The sequence below is a fragment of the Macrobrachium nipponense genome, chromosome 28 (assembly GCF_015104395.2).
Source record: "Macrobrachium nipponense isolate FS-2020 chromosome 28, ASM1510439v2, whole genome shotgun sequence".
Classification (NCBI taxonomy): domain Eukaryota; kingdom Metazoa; phylum Arthropoda; class Malacostraca; order Decapoda; family Palaemonidae; genus Macrobrachium; species Macrobrachium nipponense.
The window spans coordinates 61,137,454-61,151,421 of NC_087217.1; positions in this window are offsets into that span (position 1 = coordinate 61,137,454).

Sequence of the window (13,968 nt, forward strand, 5' to 3'; positions counted from 1 at the left end):
AGCAACTCGCTCATACAAAGCATCCTAAGGAGTGAAGCAAGAAGAAAAATCTAAATTGTGGGAGAGATGGGAAAATGAGGCCTTTGTCCCCTAAAGGACTTAATCTCTTTATTGGCAAGATGTCATCTGCAGTTTTTGTCATTATTACATTTATTGCTGATATTTTAATTTTTCATTATTACTGTGATTACTATCAAGTTAAAGTTTTTTTTTACATTCAATTTATGTATTTAGCCCTCTGGACCTGACTACTGTAACCACCTAAGGTCTCTAGTTGAAATTTAAGTTATATAATATGTGCACTAACTGTTATTACTCTCAATGCATCTTTTTTATTTTTTTTCTCACCAATATTATTACTGTTATTACCAGTATTATGATTACTAGCTTTTATGCTACCTCAGCTATTTTGTTGATAAGTGCCGATTATTCATTTTGTTTTTCTATTTCATCATGTCTCATGTATCTAGATTGTGTATGTTACTGTCTGTATTTTGTATATTCAATGTATATGGCCCCGAGCTGAAATAAAACATATTATTATTATTATTATTATTATTATTATTATTATTATTATTATTATTATTATTATTATTATTATTATAACGTCTCTCTCAGTGGGTCCTGAGAGAGAGAGAGAGAGAGAGAGAGAGAGAGAGAGTAGGTGTGAGGAATTTCTCTCACAACGATTTTATTCTCTAATGTTTTTGTGTATTCATTTGCTTCTTTCTCTTATTGTAATAATTAGTATCTGTCTCATAAGAAATTGTTGATTGATTTTCACTACGTATTGCCGTCTGTCAGGTAATCGACAGACAGGAACTGTTACTGTATTTGTATTCATGTGAAAACCAAATGTATTCATTCGCATGCCCATGTATTTTGTAAAAAATGTGTACGTCTATGAGGCATGACATAATAAGGGTGAAGGAAGCACATCTACTCGAGAATGACACTCTTAACATTATTTTATCTGATTTCGCTATGTTCTAGTACGTAGTAACTGTGGTGCACTTAGCACCGAAAAGATTGTTTTATACAAAGACGAAGTCTTGTGACATAAACGTCAGTAGTAACCAAGTATAATGACTGTTTTAGTTATGATAATTCATTTGTCCTTATATATATATGAAATTGTTCTTGATGAGTGTATTGTGCATATTACGTATGGTAAGAGTTGAAGAGGTTATTGGGTCTTGTCTGTGCCTCTTGCTAGAGAAGCCGTTAGGAGAGGTCAAGAGATCGAGAGGGGAAAGGAAGGGTAATAGTTGGCCCCTCTGATCGCTCCTTTGCGTGCCCCTCTAGGGGTGTGTATGCGTATGTGCGTAGTACGCTGTATGAGCGTGATATCGCCCAAAATTGTATTAACACACACCACCAATTAATTCCCTACATTTAATAAATATGTTGAAGTTGCACACTATTATATTTGGAATTTATTTTTGACAACGAACTTGATCATTATTGTAAAGTTTATGTTCATGAAAACCTTGTAAGTTAGTTCTGCATTCGTGGTAATTGTATAAGTTGTCTCTTTTCTTTCCCCAACAAAACCCGAATGCAGGACGGAACGAACAGCTTCTTGGCTCAACTTTTGAGGTGACCTGTTATCTAGTGTTGTGTAGTGATGTGTGTGTGGATTTAGAAAGGGCGATTGCCTTTGAATTTTGTCGTAATTTGTTTCATCTGAGTGCCATTGATTTACAATTCCCCTTGAGTGATTAATTTCATTTGTCACTTATATGTTATTACTCTTTGATATGTTTAACTTTTAGCTATTAAATTAATTATAACTTTACATTTATCAAATGTGTTTCAATGTCCCTCCATTTTATTTCATTTGTCCTATGTTTCAGTTTTGTGGATGGTGAATATAAATTGATCAGATACACCTTTATTGTGTTCATACTTTAAGGTTATGCAAATAACTTAGAATCGAGATAATACAGCGGTCCTCTAAGGGTCTGAAAATCAACCCGTGAGTACTCGGAACATTTAGAAAGAGAGAGAGAAGAGAGAGAGAGAGAAAGAGAGAGAGAGAGGCGCTTAGCTCTCGTCGAATCTTGTATAGCGATTTATGATCTGAGTTCATGTCTACAAGGACTGCTTCATAGTAACGGAAAGTACGTTAAATTGTGGTATATTTTTATATTTCATATGTTAAGTATTTTGTAAGTATCTATAATTCTGGTTATTTTATATCTGGTACTCATTGAAGTCTCTCTGTCTGTTTCTGTTATTTTGTATTTTTCAGTTCATTTCCTTTTCATTGTGTAGTTTTTGAGTTGAAATAGCTTCATATTTTATTTAAAGTGTAATTGATGTGTGTTTTGGTGCACATGCACATTATGTGCTCTAGGGTTAGTCTGGGGCTCTTGTAATGCATTTTTATTTTATTAGTTTTGTGAGGCTGCGAATGAATCTCATTTCAACAGTTGTTATCTAAGTTCCTAAGGCTGCTGCTGTTTTGTTTAATCCATGATGATTCAGAACAGGGGCGAATACTTCTTGCTGCACGGAGTTGACAAGGGGAACTGCAAGCTTTGTTTACAGGCTGGCCCTTTTGTACTCCTACGGCCCCACAACATTGCGCGTACATTTGCGGCGCAATGTACAGTGCTGGCTTTATGCCCGTCAGCCCGTGTCCTGTTTACCAGCTATTCAAGGTAATTTCACCGCGAAAATACCCAGGAGACACATACGTGGGCATACGCCGTCGTGATACGTGAATGTGTGACCCCAGCACAAAACAACAGACGACGATGGAGGTAGAAGGCCGAAACCACACCACTACGATGATGTATGGTCGTCGCCGGTCGGCCCACATATGTAGGTACAAAGTAAACAGTTGATTCGAGAAGGAGTTTTATATATCTATATATATATATATATATATATATATCTATATATATTATATTATCATATAGATATATATCTCTATATATATATATATATATATATATATATATATATATATATAGATATATCTATATCTATATATAGTATAGATATGATATTATTATATTATAAATATATAGATATATAGAGAATCTATATATCTAGGAATGCTATATATATATTATATATATATAATATAGATATAGATATGACTATAATATATATACTATATATATAATATATACCTATTATCTATATAGATATTAATATATTATATTATAATATATATATATAGAATTATATAAATATATATATATATATATATATAGATATAGCATGATATATATATATACTTATATATAATTTATATTATATATATTATTATTAAATATAAATTATTATATAATAATAATATATAATATATAGTAATAATAGATATTATTATATTAATTAACCTATAATAATAATATATAAGATATATATAGAGATATAATTATTTAATATAATATATATATATATATATATATATATAAATATAGAGATAGTATATATATACATATATATATATATATATATATAATATATTATATATTAATATATATATATATATATATATATATATATATATAGATATAGATATATATAATATATATATATATATATACATATATATATATATAATATATATATAATCAATCAATTGCTCTTGACGAATATATCGCGCATACCACGTATCATACTTAACAGGTGAAGGAATTATAAGACATATACTATGGGTTTCAGAGACAGTGCAAGCACGTTTTTTGGGCAATAATCTCTGTACGAACACTCGTATCAGAACGAGATTTTGCTAGAGTGTATTATACCCAGTGCCGTAATTTATAAGGGTATCGTGAATCACTAATTTTAAAGAATAAAGACCTTGTACCAAGAGGCAAAAACTCCATTAGCAAGAAATGGATACGAACACAACAGTAAACAGCTCTGCCTACCCTCTCCCCCCACCTCCACCGCCACCCCCGAACTTCTTCCTTCCCTCTCCTTCCCTTCTCTCTCTCTCTCTCTCTGAAAGTTGCTTCAGTAAACTTATTTTGTATGATTTTTCTATCTATTTCTCTGTCTTTCAATCTATTTATCTAATAATATACATTGTTGTATACGTATATCTAACGATCCAGTCGGTTGTTACCTGCCAGTTAACTGATTTATTTATGCATTGAACCGCTGTCCCCTCTCTCTCTCTCTATCTGTGTGTGTGTGGTAGTGGTACCTACTGTAAATGGTTATTAGAGTGAGAGATATCTGAATGTATGGTGAAGCAGTAAAACGATAGACACTATGATTAATGGTAAAGCGACTGTTATACTTGTGTTTGGTTACCTTCTTCGCAATCGTCACGCGGAGTCAGCAATATAGTACTTTTATTACGTAACTGTCGGCACGGTTGCAGAAATTCGTTTGTCACGCAACTTTTCAACTCTTTTAGCCATGAAAAAGCTGCCTATTGCCTTCAGATTGGTTTGAATAGGTAACTGGTTATAGTTACTCTGTGTTACAAATAAAAATTGAACCATTCTACCGGACATTCATAAGAGTTAAAACTGCGATTATACCGATGCACATATAACTGTCGCTTTACCATAAATCATAGTGTCTATCGTTTTACTGCTCCTCCGTGCATTCAGATATATCTCACTCTAATAACCATTTACAGTAGGTACCACTACCACACACACACACACACACTCAGAGAGAGAGAGAGAGAGAGAGAGAGAGAGAGAGAAGGACGGGGGTGGCGGTGGAGGTGGGGGTAGAGGGTAGGCAGAGCTTTTTACTGTTGTGTTCGTATCCATTTCTTGCTAATGGAGTTTTTGCCTCTTGGTGCAAGGTCTTTATTCTTTAAAATTAGTGATTCACGATGCCCTTATGAATTACGGCACCTGGTATAATACACTATAGCAAAATCTCGTTCTGATGCGAGTGTTCGTTACAGAGATATTGCCCAAAAACGTGCTTGCCCTGTCTCTGAAACCCATAGTAGTTTGTCACTACCCGATCCCTCTCGCCAGAGAGAGAACAGAGAAGCCTATTTATATGGATAGGTCAAGAGACCAGCACTAGGAGGCAGGAGAGTGGAAGGAAAACAAACAAGGAGGCTGTTGTAACTGTTCGCCCCACTGCTCCCCCCTCCATGGACGCGCATGCGTATGTGCGTGCACTGCTGGGGAGCGAGTACCAAGATCTACCAACCGCCAATTAATTCGCTACGTTGAACAAATAGGCTGGAATCTCACGCACACTATTATGTTTGGAGTTTATCTTTGATTGATGACTATCTTTATCGTTATCGTCAGCTTTAAAATTAAGATCTGAGTTCGTGGTATTAATTGTGTCAAAGTCGTATGTCTCCTTTTCACCGTCGGATGAAAGCGAATGCAGGAGGGACGGAGACGACGGAGTCACGGAGGAGGAAGTTCGTCGTGGGTAGTACCACATTAACCGCAGCAGCAGCAGCGTCTTCTTGGCTTTACTTCTCCTTCCTTCTGTACGAGTTGACTCGATCGTCTTCTTGGTGAAGTTAGTCGTTAATTACTGTACTACTACAACAACAACAACAACAACAACTACTACTACTACTACTACTACCGCTGATACTACAACACTATATTCGCCGTGTGAGTTGCTGATTTTTATTCCTTTTTTTTTTACTTACTTTTTATTTTTATTGTCATTTTAAACGTCTTTAGCTGCACTTGACTCTGATCTTTCGAAGATGATCCCTTCTTTAAGGTCTGTCGTCATCCACACTAGGAAACATTGTTTGCAAACAATCTTTGCAAACAATGAAAGCCTCCTGGCCCGTCAGGATGCCTGTCGGTGCGGTAACATCTGTATTCTACTTTTCGGACTGAATATATATATATATATATATATATATATATATATATATATATATATATATATATATATATATACGTATACATACTGTGAGAAATTACTCTCACAACGATTTTATTGTCTAATGTTTTAGTGTATTCACTTGCTTCCTTCCGTGCTCTCTATCTCTTACTATAGAGTTATTAGTGTCTTTCTTATAAGAAATTATTATTTGATTTTTCATTGTGAATTGTCGTCTGGCAGATAGTAATCGACAGACAGGAACTATGTTACTATATTTCTGTTCATGTGAAAACCAAATATATTAGCATGCCTATGCATTTTGTAAAAATATGTACGTCTCTATTGCATATGTCATGTCATATATAATAAGGGTGAAAGAACCACACCTACTCGAGAGTAACACTCCTCTTAAAAACGTTATTCTATCTGATTTTGCTAAGCTCTAGCTTGTAGGTATCTACTGTGGTGCGGTTGGCACCGAAGGATGGTGGTTTTGTACACAGACGAAGTACTTTGACGTAAACGTCAGTGGGCGTTTTATTAACGAAGTATAAGTACTACTGCTTTAGTTATGATAAGTCATTTATCTATTATTTATGAAGTCACGTGCATCTACTGTGATTTTTTAAGCGTATGTATGTATGTATGTATGTATGTATGTATGTATGTATGAAATTGCTCCTGGTGTATATATTGCACATAACACGTATGGTATAAGAGTTGAAAGTGTTAGTACTAGATCTTGGTTGTGCCTCTCGCCAGAGACGCCATAAGGGGAGGTCAAGAGATCGGGAGGGAAAAGGAGGGAGGGGAGTTGTTCCCTCCTCTGATCACCCCTCTCCCCTGCGTGCCCCTCTATGGGTGTGTATGCATATGTGCGTAGTACACTGTATATGGGCAAGATATCTACCAAAATTCTGTTGACACACACCACCAATCAATTCACTACATTTAACAAATATGTTGAAATTGCACACTATTATATTTGGAGTTTATTTTTGACAACAAACTTGATAATCATTATGAAGTTTTTTATGTTCATGAAACTTTGTAAGTCAGTTCTGCCTTTGTGGCAATTGTATAACTTGTCTCTTTTCCCCAACAAAACCCGAATACAGGACGGAACGAACAGCTGCTTCGCTCAACTTTTTGAGGTGAATGCTGTCATCTAGTGTTGTGTAGAAAGGGCAAATCCCTCTGATTCTGTTTTTTTTTTTCTTCTCTCCTTTTTGTAATTTGTTCCATTTGAGTACCATCGAGTTGTTATTCCCAATGAGTGATTAATTTCATTTGTCTCTTATTACTCTTTGATGTGTTTAACCTTTAGTTATTAAATTAATTTTAACTTTTAATTCATCAAATGCGCTTCAATATCCCTCCATTTTACTTAATTTCTCCTGTGTTTCAGTTTTATGGGTGGTGAATACTAAATTGATCTGATAAACCTTTATTGTGTTCATACTTTAAGGTTATGTGAATAACTTTTAGAAACGAGATACCACAGCGATCCTCTAAAATCTGAAAATCAACCCGTGAGTACTCGCAACATTATAGAGAGAGAGAGAGAGAGAGAGAGAGAGAGAGAGAGAGTCGCGTACCTCTCGTCGTATCTCGTATTGCGACTTATGATCTGAGTTCATGTCTACAGGGACTGCTCAGTAAGTGAAAGTACTTAATTGTGGTACTATTCATTAATGATATTGGTGTGTTATCCTCGTTAATAATGAATTGGGTAGAGAGATATAATCTCCCCGTAATTTAGAAACCGCAAAGGGAGTTTTGTGGAATTGTTACGTAAGGCTTTTAGCGGTTTTTGACCAAGTAACAACGTTAAGCATATACAGTCCACTATAAGTCCATCTTTTCGCCACAGGGGTCTATGGCCACCGCCCCCCCCCTCCCCCCCCCCACCCCGAAGGACGTAAATAAAAGAGAATACGAAAGACAAACTAAAGTAAAAAATGATAAAGTGGAATAACTTAAAGGAATAAAAAGGCTAAAAGAAACGATAAACAATCCGGAGAGAAAAGTCTACAGGAATAAACTGGGAATGGAAAGGAATAAGATGAAAAAAGTGGGAATAGACGATGGGAATGGGTAGGAATGAGATGAGGAATAGAGGGATAAGATACAAGGAAGGGAATCCATCAAGGAATGACCATAACGGAGAGAGAAAGAGTGTAAAAAAATTATAAAAAGATGAAGGAAGAGGAGCCGATCCAAAGACTCCCGCTCCTCATTACTAATGCTGACGACTTACGACGCCGTTTGCATTAATTGCTACGACTGAATGTGTCGATTACGCCCGAAAGACCCGTGGGCTGACTTGTGACAAGTCAGGCCCGTGGGTCCTTTCGGGCGTAATCGACACATACAGTCGTAGCAATTAATGCAAACGGCGTCGTAAGTCGTCAGCAGAGCGGGGGTGCTAGGGGTACCCCTTTTGCTACTGTATTAAAAGTGCCCTTTTGAGAGGGATGTATTATAGGCCCGCCGCCTATGCCGCCTATCTGTGTCAATGAAAATAATAATAATAATAATAATAATAATAATAATAATAATAATAATAATAATAACTTCCACATTATTGGTAGGCAGGTGATAGGCCTGTAGTTACTGGCTATATTTCCCTTACTCTTGTCTTTTTGACCACAGGAAGAACATCCTTAGTACAAAAAGACAAGAGTAAGGGAAATATAGCCAGTAACTACAGGCCTATCACCTGCCTACCAATAATGTGGAAGTTACTAACAGGTATCATTCAGTGAAAGGCTATACAACTACCTAGAGGAGACAAACAAACACCATCCCCCACCAACAGAAAGGCTGCAGAAGGAAGTGTAGGGGCACAAAAGACCAGCTCCTGATAGACAAAATGGTAATGAAGAACAGTAGGAGAAGGAAAACCAACCTAAGCATGGCATGGATAGACTATAAGAAAGCCTTCGACATGATACCACACACATGGCTAATAGAATGCCTGAAAATATATGGGGCAGAGGAAAATACCATCAGCTTCCTCAAAAATACAATGCACAACTGGAATACAATCTACAAGCTCTGGAATAAGACTAGCAGAGGTTAATATCAGGAGAGGGATCTTCCAGGAGACTCACTGTCCCCACTACTCTTCGTAGTAGCCATGATTCCCATGACAAAAGTACTACAGAAGATGGATGCCGGGTACCAACTCAAGAAAAGAGGCAACAAAATCAACCATCTGATGTTCATGGACGACATCAAGCTGTATGGTAAGAGCATCAAGGAAATAGATACCCTAATCCAGACTGTAAGGATTGTATCTGGGGACATCAGGATGGAGTTTGGAATAGAAAAATGCGCCTTAGTCAACATACAAAAAGGCAAAGTAACGAGAACTGAAGGGATAAAAGCTACCAGATGGAGCAACATCAAACACATAGATGAGACAGGATACAAATACCTGGGAATAATGGAAGGAGGAGATATAAAACACCAAGAGATGAAGGACACGATCAGGAAAGAATATATGCAGAGACTCAAGGCGATACTCAAGTCAAAACTCAACGCCGGAAATATGATAAAAGCCATAAACACATGGGCAGTGCCAGTAATCAGATACAGCGCAGGAATAGTGGAATGGACGAAGGCAGAACTCCGCAGCATAGATCAGAAAACCAGGAAACAAATGACAATACACAAAGCACTACACCCAAGAGCAAATACGGACAGACTATACATAACACGAAAGGAAGGAGGGAGAGGACTACTAAGTATAGAGGACTGCGTCAACATCGAAAACAGAGCACTGGGGCAATATCTGAAAACCAGTGAAGACGAGTGGCTAAAGAGTGCATGGGAAGAGGGACTAATAACAGTAGACGAGGACCCAGAAATATACAGAGACAGGAGAAAGACAAACAGAACAGAGGACTGGCACAACAAACCAATGCACGGACAATACATGAGACAGACTAAAGAACTAGCCAGCGATGACAAATTGGCAATGGGCTACAGAGGGGAGAGCTAAAGAAGGAAACTGAAGGAATGATAACAGCGGCACAAGATCAGGCCCTAAGAACCAGATATGTTCAAAGTACGATAGACGGAAATAACATCTCTCCATATGTAGGAAGTGCAATACGAAAAATGAAATCATAAACCACATAGCAAGTGAAATGCACCTGGCCACTTGCACAGAACCAGTACAAAAAGAGGCATGATTCAGTGGCAAAAGCCCTCCACTGGAGCCTGTGCAAGAAACATCAGCTACCTTGCAGTAATAAGTGGTACGAGCACCAACCTGAAGGAGTGATAGAAAACGATCAGGCAAAGATCCTCTGGGACTATGGTATCAGAACGGATAGGGTGATACGTGCAAACAGACCAGACGTGACGTTGATTGACAAAGTCAAGAAGAAAGTATCACTCATTGATGTCGCAATACCATGGGACACCAGAGTTGAAGAGAAAGAGAGGGAAAAAATGGATAAGTATCAAGATCTGAAAATAGAAATAAGAAGGATATGGGATAGCCAGTGGAAATCGTACCCATAATCATAGGAGCACTAGGCACAATCCCAAGATCCCTGAAAAGGAATCTAGTAAAACTAGAGGCTGAAGTAGCTCCAGGCCTCATGCAGAAGAGTGTGATCCTAGAAACGGCACACATAGTAAGAAAAGTGGATGGACTCCTAAGGAGGCAGGATGCAACCCGGAACCCCACACTATAAATACCACCCAGTCGAATTGGAGGACTGTGATAGAGCAAAAAAAAAAAAAAAAAAAAAAAAAAAAAAAAAAAAAAAAAACAAAAAAAAAAAAAAAAAAAAAAAAAAAAAAAATTAATAAGTAATAATAATAATATTATTATTATTATTTATTATTATTATTATTATTATTATTATTATTATTATTATTATTTCTTCATTTATTTATTTATTTATTTATTTATTTTTTTGTTCTATCACAGTCCTTCAATCGACTGTGTGGTATTTATAGTGTGGGGTTCCGAGTTGCATCCTGCCTCCTTAGGAGTCCATCACTTTTCTTACTATGTGCGCCGTTTCTAGGATCACACTCTTCTGCATGAGTCCTGGAGCTACTTCAGCCTCTAGTTTTTCTAGATTCCTTTTCAGGGATCTTGGGATCATGCCTAGTGTTCCTATGATTATGGGTACAATTTCCACTGGCATATCCCATATCCTTCTTATTTCTATTTTCAGATCTTGATACTTATCCATTTTTTCCCTCTCTTTCTCTCAACTCTGGTGTCCCATGGTATTGCGACATCAATGAGTGATACTTTCACCCTATCTGTTCTGATACCATGGTCCCAGAGGATCTTTGCCTGATCGTTTTCTATCAATCCTTCAGGTTGGTGCTCGTACCACTTATTACTGCAAGGTAGCTGATGTTTCTTGCACAGTTCCAGTGGAGGGCTTTTGCCACTGAATCATGCCTCTTTTTGTACTGGTTCTGTGCAAGTGCCGGACATTCGCTTGCTATGTGGTTTATGGTTTCATTTTTCGTATTGCACTTCCTTCATATGGGAGAGATGTTATATCCGTCTATCGTTCTTTGAACATATCTCGTTCTTAGGGCCTGATATTGTGCCGCTGTTATCATTCCTTCAGTTTCCTTCTTTAGCTCTCCCCTCTGTAGCCATTGCCATGTGTCATCGCTGGCTAGTTCTTTAGTCTATCTCATGTATTGTCCGTGCATTGGTTTGTTGTGCCAGTCCTCTGTTCTGTTTGTCATTCTCCGTCTCTGTATATTTGTGGGTCTTCGCTACTTTATTAGTCCTTCTTCCCATGCACTCTTTAGCCACTCGTCTTCACTGGTTTTCAGGTATTGCCCCAGTGCTCTGTTCTCGATGTTAAAGCAGTCCTCTATACTTAATAGTCCTCTCCCTCCTTCCTTTCGTGTTATGTATAGTCTGTCCATATTTGCTCTTGGGTGTAGTGCTTTGTGTATTGTCATATGTTTCCTGGTTTTCTGATCTATGCTGCAGAGTTCTGCCTTCGTCCATTCCACTATTCCTGCGCTGTATCAGATTACTGGCACTGCCCATTTGGGTTGTTATGGCTTTTATTTTTCATATTTTCCGGCGTTGAGTTTTGACTTGAGTATCGCCTTGAGTCTCTGCATATATTCTTCCTGATCATGTCCTTCATCTCTTGGTGTTTTATATCCCCTCCTTCCATTATTCCCAGGTATTTATATCCAGTCTCATCTATGTGTTTGATGTTGCTCCCATCTGGTAGCTTTATCCCTTCAGTTCTTGTTACTTTGCCCTTTTGTATGTTGACTAAGGCGCATTTTTCTATTCCAAACTCCATCTTGATGTCCCCAGATACAATCCTTACAGTCTGGATTAGGGTATCTATTTCCTTGATGCTCTTACCATACAGCTTGATGTCGTCCATATGTTTTCCCAGAGTCTCTTACTTGGTTCGGCTTCAGGAATTTCTTGGTGGTTGTCTTCCCCTCTTAGTTGGCTGTATAGTCTTTTCTGGTTAGTTCCGAATAGTTTGTTCTGTTGGTATCCCTTATTCCTGTTCATGTACCGTTGGATCTTATGTGCTTTGGCCTTAAGCCTCTGTTTTACATCTTCTATTGTGTTGTTTAGTCCCCTCTCTTGTACTTTGTATTTCTCGTTGAGTTCCTCCCTTGTTTTCTTACTTCTTAGCCTTTTTTCTGCCATCTCTTTCAGTTTACTCAAATCAGATCTCATCACCATGATTTGCTTTTCCAGGCGCCTTTTTCCAAGGAGGTTGATGTTTTGGTTTCTGTTGGGTTGGTTTTGGTGGTGTTGGTGTTCATATCCCCATCAGTTCTGCTACTAATCTTGCTCCTGCATATGCAAAGTTATTTGTTTCTGTGATACTGTGATATTATTATTATTATTATTATTATTATTAATTATTATTATTATTATTATTATTATTATTATTATTATTATTATTATTATTATTATTATTATTATTATTATTATTATTATTATTATTATTATTTGAAGGTAGGAGACCCTCTCTCAAACATGTTTTGTCAAAGATGATGGCAGCATCAGTAGAATTGATTTTATATATGGTCTTTTCAATTCTTATTATTATTCTTCTCATCAGGGCTGATATTTGCTAATAGCTGGCCGATGTTCATATCTTGGTTAAAGAAATGTTTCTAAAAATACTAATTTATTGATATGATAACAAAAGTGGTTAACAAATTCCGTTACGCCCCAATTAAACTAAGATTTGTTAACCACTTTTGTTATCATATCAATAAATTAGTATTTTAGAAAACATTTCTTTAACCAAGATATGAACATCGGCCAGCTATTAGCAAATATCAGCCCTGATGAGAAGAGAATAATAAGAAGAATTGAAAAGACCATATATAAAATCAATTCCACTGATGCTGCCATCATCTTTAACAAAATATTATTGATTATTATATTATTAAAAAAATTATCATTATATTAATTTTTTTTTAATATTATTATTATGATTATTATTAAATAATAATAATAATAATAATAATAAAAGGAGCTTGTAGGAAAAGGGTATTAATCTTGGCACCCACTGGGCACCCAAGATCAGCTGACTATATGTCTCACTGTCTGGTAACACTGGGGCCAAGGCAAGCTCAGCTGAGCTAGACTGACAACAGGCCAGGTAAGCTTTCCTAGTTATTTTAACTCGTATTGCCTCTGCATTAAGGCTTTTGACTCCCTTTTTAGCTATAAAAAGTGTAATAACAAAAAAAAAAGAGGGAGAGAGACAGTGGACCAAGTGAGATCGAGAGAATGAATAATTTGGAGAGGAAAATAGGAACGGGGCCACAGTAAATGTGGACTGGAATGCCGAACGGAATTGTGGATGGGAGTGCTACAAAGTTTGAGAGAATTAAGAAATTGGATGAGAAGTTTCAGGAGATTTTTACAAATGTTAAAGAGAGAACTGAATCCATGGCCATCGACCTCCCCTCTGGGATTCATGGACAGGCAGAAGAAGAAAAATGCCTGAAAGATACAAGTATAGGTAGTGCTACATCTGCTACTGAGGACCAGCAATATCATTCCTTGGATGAGTACTACTGTGTGAGAGTATTTTATGTGTTTTTAGATACAATATCACAAGAGCTACAAAGAAGATTTAAAGGTGGAGACAACACAACATGGGGTATCCT